Source organism: Grammomys surdaster, unplaced genomic scaffold (genome assembly GCF_004785775.1).
Source record: "Grammomys surdaster isolate TR1022 unplaced genomic scaffold, NIH_TR_1.0 124903, whole genome shotgun sequence".
Taxonomy (NCBI): domain Eukaryota; kingdom Metazoa; phylum Chordata; class Mammalia; order Rodentia; family Muridae; genus Grammomys; species Grammomys surdaster.
The window spans coordinates 149,634-163,344 of NW_021619838.1; positions in this window are offsets into that span (position 1 = coordinate 149,634).

The following is a 13,711-nucleotide window of genomic DNA, read 5'->3' on the forward strand; positions in this document are numbered from 1 at the left end:
CTGACATGACCTCAGCTTCTTTGATCTGGCAGAGCTGTCCAGACAACTCAGTATTCTTTGCACCACCATGATTTACTCTTTTCTGGAATTCTACCCTAAGTTTCGGTGGATCTAAGAATTCAGAGTTAGAACTATGGGCCTTCTTGGCCAGCAAGTGACTACAGCAGCAAGGGGGTGGGACTGTGGTAAAATGGACTGGGTTCTTCCCAAATTAGTGACATCAGGACAGACAGAATTTCTGTTTGTGTCGTTTTTTTGTACTTCCTCTGGGCTACCCCCAGAACTTCTATTAATTTTTGGAAAATATTAGGAAAAGACAGATATCTTTGAAAGGGTTGTGTGTGTATGCTCATCAGAGACTTGGCATCCGTTGAGTACTGGCTAGGCAGTATGAAGGGATGAGTCATAGATAAGTCACTAGTGTCTCTCCTCCCACTATAAGTGCTTCTGCTTAGATGGAAAGCTGTCTGGGGACTCAGGAACTCAAGAACCACACAGCTCTGAGAAGAGATGGTGTCCCAAGGGAAGGGTATCCTGAGACATGGGAGCTCAGGAACCATAAAGCTCTGAGAGGAAGCCTTCTCAGCAGAGGCATTGCAGCTCCTGGGGGAGGGCATCCCCAACTGAGCTGAGGAGCTCAGGAGCCCTCAGCTTCTTAGCTTTTCTTGGCTTCTTCCAATAAGAGAGTAACTCCAGGCAATAAATCTTATAAAGGAGATTTATTCAAGGGAAGAATCCAGGAACAGGGACAAATCCAGGGACAGCTGTCCTCTGCTCCCAGGAGTATTAGACATCCCAGGAGTATTGCTCATCAGGGAATTGGACATAGGGCAGTGCAAATAAGGATTTTTGAGGGGACAGAGTTGTCAGGGCAGAGATTTCCAAAGTGAGGATTGGTGGGATTTCAAGTCCTGAGCTTAAGGATCTCAGGGATTGGTGGATTTTCATGCTCAGGGATTAGCGTTTGTTGTTGTTTGTTTGTTGTGTGTTTGTTTGTTTGTTTTTGTGTGAAGTTCAGGGATTAGTAGGTTTTTCCTGCTCAGGGATTTGTGGGTTTTTCACTCCCTTTTCCCTGTGTTGGGCCCAGGGATTAGGATAAGAACTCCTGAGGTGCCGTCTCTATAGAGCTGATAGCAAACCTAAACCCAGCCCATTTTGTAATATTATTGCCAGTAAGTTTATTTGGCCTTGGAGGGTAAGGATGGTAGGAGCCACCCGTTGGAGATCCTGGATGACCTAAAAGGAAAACTTATGGTAAGTAGCTAGGGAAGTAGTCAGTCCTGCCATTCCAGAGGTGATACCAGCAGTTATACCCAGGACTACTAGAAAGAGTATGGCCTGAATTGCTCATTTACTATGCTGTGCCAATATAAACCTGGTGAGGCAAATTGGCAAGGGGTCTTCACCAGGTACCACCACTAGTATTGGAAAAAGGAACACCACAGCACAAGTCCCAGATCATCCAGCCAGGTAGGCAGTGATAAACTTGAGGACTGCAGATAATTGAGGCTTTGTGGATATATGCACACAGGGGCTTGGTGATAGTATTAATGGTATTATAGACTGTGGACTCCAGTGTGCCCACCACAAAGTGTGTTCCTGGGAGAATTACAGCTGTCTGTGATGAGAGAGAGGGGGGGGGAGGTGGGAGTGATAAGGGGTGGTAGAGATATTTGGTTTGGAGCATTTAACAATCAGCGAAGTGAAAGAATCTAATAAGACAATGGATGAGGCCACAAATGGTGGTTGTAAGTTTGACCCAGTAGGGACATACAACCAGCATGTCCCAAAGAATCCAGGTAGAACATTGCTCAATAGCTGAGATGCAGAGGTTAAGGGCTGAAATAAGAGAGCATATGACAAGAAAGTGGAATCTATATTATCAAAAAGGGATATGAGAACCTTAGAAGACCTTTGAACTACTTCTACTCTGTCTATACCTAGGAGTTGAAGGAGTGGGATGTGTCCTCTTTGTATTTTTTATTGTACCCGATGGGTGGCTGTGGTGAATGCTGTAGTAAAGTTTATCAATGACTGGGTCTCCCATCTGGGGTGCCATAGGTCTTTAATTGAAATATAAAAGATTTACCATTCTGCAAAAGCTTTCCTGAATACTCAATATGTCTCCTATAGGACCAATAAGGACAGCCTCCATAAGTCTCTGCCCAGTGTCGACAGTAGTTTCTAGTTTGGTCATAGAGAAGCAAACGTAGGGGACATGTGCTATAGAGATTGATTAGGGGTCATAGGGATAAGTATCTCCTTTTGGTAACCTGCTGATGAGCAATCTCCAGATGAGTGGTCTGGTTAAACTGATGAGTATAGGTTTTCTGAACCTCAAATCCCCATACACAGAATTCACCACTCTAACTCTTGTAAAGCACTGACTACTCCAATTATAGTCAAGAGCTCAAGATTTTAAGTTTCCTTGGTCATCTTCTAAATATAGACTTAAGATTGCTTCTTATCAGCCAGCAGTCAGGAAGCAGAGGCAGGAGGATCTCTTAGTTCTAGGCCAGCCTGGTCTACAAAGCAAGTTCCAGGACTGCCAGGGTTGTTATATAACTCTGTCTCAAAAAAAAAAAAAGAAAAAAAGAAAAAAAAGGAAAAAGCTCAACATGTTGAAAGCATTTTTGTCCAATCTGTATATCCAACTCTGAACAGATGAAAGAGTGTTCATGCTTTTAACCTTAAGCTATAGCTTTTGCTATGACTTGAAGACATGAGTCTATTGTTTTTTTTTTCTACAATGTGGATTTCAGTACAGATTATGATAGTGGTAATGCTAATGTGTCTACAACTTTTATCTCTTTTTGTAAACTTAAAAAAAATCTTGTAAGCTTTAGGGAGTCATGAAACTTCAATCCACCTGTCACAGGTCAAATGGACTCCAGTTAAGTACTCCTGTCAATCAACAGCCTAAGCTGCCTACTGCCTATTCCTGAGGGTAGGATCCCTCCTCCCCATCTCTCTGTGCTTGCTTTGGGATTTCTCCCTTCCCTCAACTACTATGACCATGTGCCTGGAAGTTTTAAGTGAACACCCAAGGTAAAGATTTTCCTCTAAACACCTTAACTTTACCATCTATGCCTAGTCTATATCTGTCCCAGAAGAATTTCAATCAACTTCAGACTGCAAACTGCTCCAAAACTGCATGCAACATGCCAGTCCTAGGTGTTCCTTCAGAACCTACGTCCCAGAGTGCTCCAAAGTAGTCGGCACTTCACTAGATCCAGGTGGATTGAATAGGCACTATTAAGAGATGTGGCCTTGCTGGAGGAAGTGTGTCACTTTGGGGGTAGGCTTTTTCCTCCTAGCTTCCTGGAAGACAGTCTTCTCCTGTTTGCCTTCAGAACAAGATGTAAAACTCTCAGCTCCTCCAGCACCATGCCTACCTGGACACTGCCATGCTTACCACCTTGATGATGATGGACTTAACTCTGAACCTATAAGCCAATGCCAATTAAGTGTTGTCTCTTATGTTGCCTTGGTCATGGCATCTCTTCTCAGCAATGGGAACCCTAACTAAGAGACCAGGGCAGTAAGGGAAACAAATGTCCCCTGTCTTGAACTCCTCTCTCCTTCCCAGCCTTTGACTAACATTCCAACATTTCTGGACCCCTGACCAAAATGCTGTAATTTCGTTAAGAAGCAGCTATAGATGAGATCACACGACCCATTATCATTAACAAAAGGCTGTAATATCAAATCCCAAAGAAACTCAGGACAAATTGCTACCTGTGGTGCCTACTAGCATACAGAAATGTCTAGGTTCACTCAGTACCCGTGGCTACTCTCAGTTCTTCTCATCCCACCCTACCCTAAATCTCTTCAACCCAGGGGCTTTACTTCCCTTGCCCCAGCTTCTCTTTCCTATGTAAGCCTACCATTTCAGCAATGCGCTCTCTTGGTCCTCTTCTCTTGATTGCATTTCTTGTGCTTCTCTTCCATTCTCGATCCCCCCAGTCCTCTCATGGTCCAGATTAGTCTGGTGGCCATGTTCAATCTGCCACTTTCTCTCCCTGCTCTGAACTGTTCCAGATCCTCTGGCCCTCTGGCTCCTCTCTCTCTCTCTCTCTCTCTCTCTCTCTCTCTCTCTCTCTCTCTCATTTACAATAAAAACCTAAAAACCTTCTCAATCATATCTAAGAGCGGTCATGTTCTCATTTTTATTCAATTTCCAGTTTGAGCTCTCTCTCTCTCTCCTGATTGTTGTCTCAACATGTAAACTCTCAGCTACGGCTCCAGTGCCATTCCTGCTTTCATGCTCCATGCCATGATGATCTTGAACTCATTCTATGAAATTGTAAGCAATCCAGTTAAATGCTTTCTTTTATGTTTCCTCATTGTGTCTCTTCACAGCAATAGAAAAATAACTAAGACATACATCATCACAGATTTAGCATGCTCTCCCACAATTCTATCAGAAGAGCATATGTATACCCTGTCCAAGAGAGATGTTTTAGTATGTGTCCTACAGCAGGATGGGGATGGGGACACATATATATGTTATAATATTGGAGTCATCTCTAATGGTATAAATCTTGGTTCTCACAGAGGAGAAAAGCATCAAAACTGTTTCCATCTTGATGAGATCACCAGCCAAGACATTACCAAAGCAACAGGATTACTCTTTGCTTATGGTAAACTCAGCTCTATGATAAAATGAGCCCATCTTCCATCAGGGCACAAGTTCCTTTGGGATTCATGCATCTTGCAGATTAAATATTGAGAGTTATCCCCCCCCACACACTTTAAAAAAAAAAAGACTAAGCTGTGTTAACATGGAGATACAGTACCTATGGCTTAGACATGTAGGACTGAAAAAGCCAAGAAACAGCAAAACAGGGTTTCAAGCCAAGAAAAACGAGTTCATATATCTTACCACAAATTATAATTGTGAATACCAATCAATGTATCTGGATATGTATTGACTGCCATCAGCTCCTAGAAACAGGCTGTTGCTGGGAAAGTGAACTGAGGAGTCAAAGAAATGGAAAGTGTGCTTAACACCCATAGGTGGTGCTGTTGCTCTGAGAGCACATGTAAAAACTGGGAAGGAGAATGTAACCTTGTCATCATTTTGTCCCACCTGAGAAAGAAACGAGATGAAATCAGATCTGTGTCTATTGAATAGGGTAGGAGGAGCCTCTGGGCCTGCCAGAGGAGTTGGTTACTCCCTGTCTAGGTGAATACCTTAGAACTCTTTTTTATTTTATTTTATTTTTATTTTTTTATTTTATTTATTTTATTTTATTTTATTTTATTTTATTTTATTTTATTTTATTTTATTTTATTTTATTTTTTTGAGACAGGGTTTCTCTGTGTAGTTCTGGCTGTCCTGGAACTCACTCTGTAGACCAGGCTGGCCTCGAACTCAGAAATTTGCCTGCCTCTGCCTCCCAAGTGCTGGGATTAAAGGCATGCGCCACCACCGCCCGGTATTTTATTATTTTATTTTATTTTATTTTATTTTTTATTTTATTTTATATTTCCTATTCATTTTACATCCCAGCTGGCTCAGAGAGACACAGATACCCATGCCAAACAGTAGATGGAGCTTGGGAACTCTTATAGAAAAATAGGAGAAAGGATTGTAGGGGCCTGGAGGGGATAGGAACTCCACAGGAAGACCAGCCTGGACCCTTGGGGGCTCTCAGAATATTAGAACTCTTTTCACCTAAATTGTTTTCCATTTTGGCTTTGTGAGAGTGAAGCTATCAGCAAGTATCTCAACCCCGACTGTCCCATAATGAAGGTTTCTTGCTCTCTGACTTTCAGTGCTTTGTCTGTCTCCAACCAATTCCCTCATGGGACAGTGTCATGTGTTTGGTGCTTCTTAGCAACAGGTTTATCAGAAGTTACCAAGGGTACTAACAACACTCAGGACTCCATATTTGCTTTGTGTCAGTGACACTTCTTATTTTCTTTCTCTTGCTCTAGTGATTGGGTCATCCTGGAAGTTGGATAAGAGAAAGTGCTATGCTTTCTTTGCCTTTCCTATCTTGGTCATGTGTATAGGAGATTTCTGGTCTCTGTTGTATCTTCTTGGGCCCTCTTCATATTGTCAAGACACTTTCTATCCTGGGATCCTTCTGAAGCTCCCAAATTGTTGTAAAAGAATAATCTTGGTGTCTAACAGAGGAGGCCATGTACAAAGCAAAAGTAACTCAGTAAGTTAATTCTGTGCACCAGAATCCACCACAGGTTAATAATGAGAACTGTAAGAAATGTTAAATGTGAGTCTAAAACTTCTGTTTAGAACAGTTAATTAAAATCTTTATTTCTCCCATTTTGTAAGACTTTTAGGCAAGTGTTTTAATCCTTCTCACCCACTAAAACATTTGCTTACACAAAGGCCCACTGCTCCACTCTAGGAATTTGATGACCTGGAACAGTGACACTTTTCTCCTAGGAGCAGTGATCCTTTTCCACTTTTTCTGTTTCCTGTGCACCAATTTTTTCAGGCTATCCAGTTGAATAAGATTGTAAGGTCTGACTCCAGCCAACCGAGGGAGAAAAGGCACAACCACACCCTGAGTTAGAATAAAAACCAAATGCACCTCCAATTTCCTGTCCTGATGTGTGTTTACTCTTCCTAAGCACACCCTCTTGATCAGGAGTAAAGTTCACCTTGTCCAGACACTTTAGTTAGAATGATAATCTCTTTCTTTGTGACCTGGAACTTATTTCTAACAAGCACACACAGACAAGATGACATGTGTCTTTTACCCCTAACATTGGTATTGACTATATCTCACCCTATAAATTGGAGATAATTAGCAGTGAACATCATGTCCAATTTGACTTGACTGGCTAATCAGTGTGAAGGACAAGGGGGTTAGGCTCAAGGAATATGGCTCTCTGTCAGGCTAATAATCCTGGAGAGATTTAAAAAAAGAAGGTTTCTCATAAATATCATTGCCGTTTAGAGATGTACATTAAGAGAATGACATCATGCCACACCTATCAGGAGGGGTAAAATGAAAAACAATTGTACCTGTTGCCAATTACTTTCACAAGTTGCTGATGGAGTATGACTGTGTTGTCCTGGAGAACTGACAACCATTTCCTGAATGTACAATTACTACAAGGTCCAGAACCATGTCCCAGAAGAATGAAAATTTAATTTCTACAAACTGTTGTATAGTGTTTTTAGCAGTTTTATTTGTATGAACCCAAACCTAAAAGTATTCACAGTTCCCTTGATTGAGACAATCACCCTAGAAACCACTATGCAGCATAAAGAGAACCAGCCATCTATGTCCACCATAACTTGAGTGTTACCTTGTACCAAACATCCCTGAAATTTTAGACAATGAAAGTGGAACAGATGATGATAAAGGGATGGTGGCAGGGAAGGGGAGAGCACCCTTCGTGGTGATAGAACCATGTCAGTTCTGAAAGGTTTCGGATGGAAGGGAGCAAGGGGAACTGAAAGGTTACTAGAAAGTTTTTTGGAGGAGTTATTAACAAGACAGACAAACAGATTGAGAAGCAGCAGCATGGCAGGGCCTCCAAAGAGAGTTCAGGCCCTGGCACCAGAGACAAATAGCATAGAGGAGTCTCTACAGAGAGGAATCAGCCCACATAGCACAAGAGAGGCCTATTCTAAAACCTTTCTGAGGAAAAGGGAGGTTTTCACAGTAAGAGCCTATAGCCAGGCTCTCTAGTTCCTAGGCAGGAATCAGGGAAGATGATGGGGGAACAGCATGTTATGAGGAATACCCAACTTGAAGTAAACTCACTTTCAAGATAAGAGATCCTGGCAGGTAACCAGAAAGTCTGTTAACTACAGACTCATAGATATTGTCTCAGTAGAATGCCAGTCAGTATTTGTGAAAGGGGGAACGTTACTGCAAAGCATTGGGGCTTAAGCAGCAAAGAGATTCTAACATTACATTCTTACAACTTCTTCCGGTATGGAATGATGACATGAAGCACATCACTTTCTGGGTGGTAATTGTACTCTGCAAGGTTATGCCACTGTGGGATCCAAAGCTCAGCAAACATCCAAGGGGCTGACTGACTAAAATGCTTGGCTTCTATTTCTTTCTCTACAAGAGGATTTTTGGACAGAATTCATAGCCCCTGGAATATATGACACATCAAGGAGAGGGCAGCCAAAGCTGAAGAGAGGGCTCAATGATTAAGAGCATGTACTGCTCTTCCAGAGGACTAGACTTTGATTCCTACTGTGTGGGGTGGCTCACAACTGCTCAAAATTTCAGCTCCAGGGGATCTAAAACCTCTGACTTCTTTGGACACCTGAACTTATGTGAACATACCCTTACACATGATTAAAAATAACTCAAATAAATCTTTTAAAAGAATAATAACTAAGGCAGAGCTTCTGACAGCTCTATGAACTCTTCTGAAGGTTTCAGGACAAAACTCAGATGAGCGGCCAGTTCAGCAGTTTTCTTAGGGGTCCTTGGAGACAGCAGTAGAACTCATTGTGTTGTGTCACATCAGGAAGGATGGTCCCTGAGGTAGACATGCCCAGGCTTGCTGGCTCTGTGTGTCTCACAAGAAAGCAATTATCTTCATGTTGTTCCCAAAGGCTTGTTCTTCCTGATCCTCACTGTCTCCTAGATCTCGGTCTCCAAGACAAGGTTATGTAGCTTTCTGGGAAGGTGCCTCATGGCTGACCTGGTAGATTGAAGCTGACGGTGCCTAGGGCCCTACAGAGCACAGGGAGCCCTTGGCCCACCACTAATACTCCAGGACTATATGTAAGTCTGAAGCACCTTGTTCATCCCTGCCACCAGCAAAGCTCAGAAGCCCTACATCCACATGGGAGGAATGAACAGGTAAGAATCCTTAGTGCTTCCTTCCCAAACAGCTGGAGCTGAGGGAGGTTCAGTTACCAGGCTACCTAATCCATGTAATAGGAGGAGGCCCTAATTGTTCTGTTTACCTCTCACCTTCTCTAACCAGGCCCTAGACTGGTGGCTACAGACTTGAGCATCTTGTGTGGAATCCTTTGAGGAAGGACACAGAAGGAGTCAGGCTAGGTGAGCTGTGATAACTAACAAGCCCTCGTCTGGCAGCCCAGACCGTCCTACAAAACATGTGTGCCATCTACTGATAACCAGTAGGGCTAGATCGGGTGAGAGTATCTCTAAATGGCACCTACTTTGAACATAGTGCTAAGGGATACCCCTGAGCCTCAGTAAGAGCTGAATAGACTTGGGATAGAAACAGCCTTCCTGGACAGGTGCTGTGTTTGCATGGGTAAGGAGATATATGAAGTAGGCTGCACAAGTTGGATAATTAGCACAGGTCTGGGGAAGGGTTTTGGGGCATTGTATAGAAGGGGGTGACAACCTAATAGCCATTCTTTGGGCTGTGCTTCTGACTCCTTGAATTCTGCTAGCTCTCGATGCAAATCAAAATAATTATCATGGCTAAAACCTCAGAGCTGGAGTAGTTTGGCCATAAATAGAAATCCCAGCTCCCATTAGAAATGGCATTTTTGTTGTCAGCAAGGCTCAGTTGCTGCTGGATGGCCTCACTCTTGTTGTGGGTTGAGAGGATTGCTCAGGGTTGTCCCTGACTCCACTGGTTAGGGGAAGGACATTTCCCCAAATGCCATCATACTCACCAAGCATTTGCTATGGGGCCTACACAGGCCTTTTGGCATCAAATGGGCTTTGAATCACAGTTGGGAGCACTGACTCAGGTGCTTCAGGGCCATGCAGCAGAAGTTGGAGCATCTAGGAACAAAGGATTTTTGGGCTGCCTGCAGGTGGCATCCCTTTTCCAGCAGCTTTCCACCAAGACTAGGCCAACACTGCCAGTCTCATTGCTGTTTGAAGTCTACCCACCCACCAGGATTTCTATTTATGGCCAAGCTCCTCTAGCTCTGAGGTTCTAGCCATGATAATTGTTTTGACTGGCAACTAAGGAAGAAAGAGCAGGCTACAGTGTAAGCCCTTTCCAGGAGATTTGAAGATTCTGAACATTTACCCTACCCTCTACTACCAAAGAACATGGAGGTGGCCTTAGGGTTGGTACCAAGGCTGCCTCAATCCCTGGGCTAAGTTAGCTTTGGAGGAAAAATCAAGAAAGTGATCCTGTCACCATCTCTTCTTCCTGATAGTCCCATCCAGGAAGAGCTTACAAAAATAGCCCTTACTGCTTTACTCCCTGGTGTCCCCCAAACCTCACTAGCCTCCCAGAGTACAGCTTCCAGATTCAGAGACTCATTTACCTCTAACTTCTTATTGTTAATACAACACATTGCTGAGTGTGTTGGTGTATGTCTATAATCTAGCACTTTAGAGACAGAGGCAGGATCTGGAGTTCAAAATCATCATTAATTATACAAGGAGTTCTACACAAGAGATTCTGTCTCAAACAAAACAAAACAAAACAAAACAAAACAAAACAAAACAAGGCATAATGGTGCATGCCTTTAATCCTAGCACTCTGGAGGCATAGGCAGGGGGATTTCTGTGAGCTCCAGGACAGCCAAGGCTACATAAAGAAACCTTACCTTGAAAAACCAAAACGAAAACTAAACCAAACCAATATTCTACAGTGTTCAAAGGAGGTGAACTTTTTTCCCTAGTGCCTGGAGGGCTTTTATGAGAGTACAAGGTACTGTTCTGCCCTCAAGAACTCAAATCAAAACACTTTGTGTACCACCAGCATTTATTCTGCTCCAACCCCAGGACTGAATGTTCAGTTCTGTTTTGTTTTGTTTTGTTTTGTTTTTTTCTGTGCCCTATGCAGGCCCACCATCATCGCCAAGTGTCACTCTGAAATGTATAGGTGGCTTATATTTGCTGTAATATAAATAAGAGATGTCACCAGGGCTTGATGATAAAAGGACATGATTTAAATTAAATAATCCATAAACACATTAAATGAATGCAAAACTTGAGCTATTTTATGGAAATTAAGTGAAACTATTTGAAAAGACCGGGGGAAAGCTATGTGTTGTGGCTTGTGCCTTTAATTCCAGCACTCAAGAGGCAGAAGTGATGAATCTCTGTGAGTGCTAGCTACATAGTGAGTTCCAGGACAGCCAGGGCTATGTAGAGAAACTGTTTCAGAAGAAAGAGTGGTGGTGGTGGGGGGGGGGGTAGAGAAACTAGATGAAGAGAATATGTAACACAATTTGAAGTAGGTCTCTGTCTGCTCTCAAGGCCCCACAACAGGTGGGTATATGCTGTGTATTTGTATACTTAAGTTAAAACAAAATGGGGGCCCTTTCAAAAGTTCTCTGACTTTATACTATTAACCAGACAATTGGTAGCCCATCAGCAAACACAGACAAACTCACAAATAGGATGATTGGCTTCCAGGAAAAAAGCCAAAGCAAGCAAAGCTAGCAAGCCAGGATCCTGACCAGCAGCTGTCCTAAATCTAGGACAGCTAATTGTGGCAGCACCCCTAGGTTCTCCCTCCCCATACTCCCACATCTACTCAATGGCTCCCTAAATACATCTGATGGCTTGCTTTTGGACAAATACAAAGGTGACAGGCAGAACATTCAAGATTGGGTGATAGGGAGCCTGTAGCTTCTTCATCTTGTGTTCCGTGTGTGTGTGTGTGTGTGTGTGTGTGTGTGTGTGTGTGTGTCTGTGTCTGTGTGTGTGTGTCTATGTGTGTCTGTGTCTGTGTGACTGTGTTTGTGTTTTACTGGAGACTGTGCTGAGGACCTCAGGCAAGCTAGGTAATCATTCTACCACTAAGGTATATTTCCACCTTATTGTTTTGTTTTAAATTACATTGATTGATTGATTGACTGGTTAATTGATTGATTTGTATATATACATATATGTGTACCAGCATGGCTCATTAATAGAGAAGAACTTTCAGGAGTTGGTTTACTCTTTACACCATGTGAATCTTGAGAATTGAGCTCAGGTCATCAGGTTGGTGTGATAAGCACCTTTACCCCACTAAGCCATCTCACTGGCTCTCCGCCCTGATTTTGCCTTCTATTTTTATAGACCTTAAACATTCGATTTTCCTGCCTCAACATCTCAAGTCAGCTTGTACAGCAGGCATAGCTTTCTTGGATACTCTTATTAGAACAGCTTGCTCTGAACAACCAGCCCTTGCAGGTAGCCCAGCAGTGAGGTCAATGGAGTCAGATGTGGTGGTCCATGTCTATAATCCCAATACTTGGGACATGGAAGAAGGAAGATCAGGAGTTCAAGTCCAACCTTAGCTACAAAGCAAATTCCAGATCAACCTGGCCTACATAAGATCATGTCTAAAAACAGAAACAAAACATAAAAAAACTCCATGAAAGGAACATGTATGAAGACCTACTACCATTGAACTTTGGGGTTATGGCAATCCTGTCACCATATAGTTCAGCTACCAGTTACATTGGTTCCACTTGTTCCTGAGCTACAAACAGAAATGATAAATGTATTTTCACAGCCACTAGGTTTGGAGGTACTTGTTACACAGCAGTGAGTAACTGGTGAAGGATGCCATGTGAATTCAGGGTGGAGTAACTGATATGGTTCCTGTTCCATGAACCTTTCCCCCTGGTTTCCCCCTTGGTGATCTCTGATGTGTATGATGGCTTCCCATGCACCCTGCATTTCTCAAGTTTCCCCTGGCTTTCATCTTTCCTTTGGGAACTCAGAGCCCTGGGCTCTGTGTCTTGGCAGATTGGTTCTACCTTTTGGAGTCTTTGTCCCTGGTGTTAGGAACACAAGCTACTTTGAAGGCCAGTGATAGAGCCTTAGGTCAGCTTTCCGCCATGTTTCCTTACCCCAGAGCCTCTGTGGTGCTGCCACAGAATTCTCCGACTTTAGGCCCATTTAATAGTCAACCCTGAGCACCAAGTCCCACCCTGTGCAAATATTTATTTGGCAAATAATGGCTCACCAGGATGAAGGCCACAGCCATAGTAGCACAAGAATAAACTAGTGTCAGACTGTACCAGGAAGAGTTTTGTGAGTATGAAGGAGAAGGAAGCAGAAGAGGCAAGTGCGGGTCTGAGACCTCTCAGCCAGAGGGAGCTAAGCTGGGGCTCAATGTTGTAGACATACAAAGCAAAGATGTTCCATCTGGCAGGAAACAGGAGTCAGGTGCCTTAAGTCACACTCCTTGTACAAAGGATATGGGGAACCGTGGGTACTAGGGGTTGGGCTGGTGGCTTCTGCCAGCACAGGATAGATCTTGATGTCCCTTTCATCTACCAGCCTGGTCTCTGTGTTCTGATGAGGCGATAATGGAAAGATAAACCATTAAGGAGCTCAGAATGCTACTGTCACTAAGGGCTATGATCTGGAAAGATGCCTGAGGGTAGCTTACAAGAAGATATAGGGAGCCTTGGCCCAGAATTTCCAAACACCAGAAGTTCTTTAACACTGTAGTAGCTGTAGGAGCATAGTATGTCTGCTCCCTTAAGAAGTGGATCCTATGGCCAGGCATGGTATCGGTGTATATGTAATCCCAACACTCAGGAAGCAGTGGCAAAAGGATTGACAAAAGTTCAAGTCCAGCCTGATTCACATAGGGAGTCCAAGACCAGATAGAGATACACTGTGAAAGCCTGTTTCAATCTCCCATCCCCCACCCACCCCCACCCTCTGCCAAAAGCAGCCCCTAGAATCCTGAATACTGTGAAATGCGATGTGGCTACCTCAGACTTTCTTAATAACTCCACCTTCAGGACATAAAGGATCTGCAGTAATTAAAATATATCCTTTAAAGTGTGCTGAAATCAGGAAGG